Below are 1,608 nucleotides of genomic sequence, written 5' to 3' on the forward strand. Positions count from 1 at the left end.
TTCCTCTCTCTCTCTCTCTCTCTCTCTCTCTGTGTGTATCTGTGTGTGTATATATACATACTTGTTTAAATTAGAGAGAGAGAGAGAGAGAGAGAGAGTATCGGTGATAAAAAAGTGTTTGTTGGTATATGTGTGTGTGTATGTGTCTATTTGTGTTTGTATGTGTATGCGTGCGTGAGTGTGTATGTGTGTGTGTCTATGTCTGTCTGTGTGTGTGTGTGTGTCTGTTTGTCTGTCTGTATCTGTGTGTATACACTTTTGGGGGAGGGTGAGTATTGTGCTGATGGGAAGATGAGGTGAGGAGTAGGTTTGGGGGAGGGGGGGGTCTTGAATGAGGAAGATAGACTGAAAATTGTAATGGAAGACCGTGATATCAAGAAACAGAATGGAGTCGGATGAGTGGATTATGCTCTAGTCTATTTAAGAAAGGTGGTGGGGAAAGGGGAGGGGGGCATATTCTATGGGTTTTTTTAATTTTATGTAAAGTGGAAGTCTTTCACTACGCGCGATTGAATCGTACACGTCTTACATAAGCTGTTTAATTGTAATTCCAGTAGTGAAATCCGCCTTTTGCAAGCTTGTTGCATTGTTGTGTTTTGATGTTTTGTACAAATTGTTTTGTTTAACGTTTTGGTCCGTAAAGTTTTTAGCTTAATTTCGCTATTTAATTGTTAATTCTGTGTCTGAACTACTGCTCCCCCCTCCTCCCTTTCGAGTCTCGTATTCTTGTATTCTGGAATTTGTGATCTTCAGGGGGAAGAAATGTGTGTTTTCCTTGCTCTGTGTGTGTATTTATGTGTGTGTGCATATGTGTGTTTATGTGTGTGTTTGTGTATGTGTGTGTGAGTGAGATAGACAGAAAGAGAGAGGGGGAGGGGGGTGCGTGTCTGTTTATACGTGTGTCTGTGTGTGTGAGAGAGAGGGAGGGGAGAGACAGGGGGTGAGAGAGTATTTGTAAGTGTATTTGTCTTTTTGTTTGCGTGTGTCTACGTGTGTCTTTGTGTGCATGACTGTATGTGTGTATATTATTGTGTACGTGATCGAGAAAAGTGCCAGCCCCTAAAATCGTTATATCAATCACGTTCAGCTACACTCCCCTTATCCTTGTTATTAGGTAAGGAAAATTACATGTCATTCGTCGTCTTTATCAGTGAAGCATATTATGATGGAACTTCATATCAGTATCAATGTGTACTCTGACAGTCACTGGCCAGTGCAGACAATACAAAAGAAAGCGGCTGTCTATCGCGTGTATACATAGCTGATGGTATGATACCTCAACAGTTTCGGTTCCAAGTCCTGTTTGAATTTGTTCTTTTTTCGAAAAAAAAACATTTGGGAAAATTCCGTCTACCTATTTTATTATTTTCGGTTTTGAGCTACAGGCCAGTACGCACATAACGAAATCGGCGTCGGGACTGGGTAATCTTTTCGTTATGTACGAATTCCGCTCTGTACTTGTTTTAGATACAGAGAATAATGTAATGGTAAATTAAAGGGATATTTTCGGGACCTGAAATTCTGTTGGCAATGTGCGTATTTTACCATGTGCTTGCTTCACTATGTGCGTGCTAGACTGCACGACATGTATGTAAATACGGGAGGGGT

The sequence above is a fragment of the Aplysia californica genome, unplaced genomic scaffold, assembly GCF_000002075.1.
Source record: "Aplysia californica isolate F4 #8 unplaced genomic scaffold, AplCal3.0 scaffold00316, whole genome shotgun sequence".
In the NCBI taxonomy this organism is placed as follows: Eukaryota; Metazoa; Mollusca; class Gastropoda; order Aplysiida; family Aplysiidae; genus Aplysia; species Aplysia californica.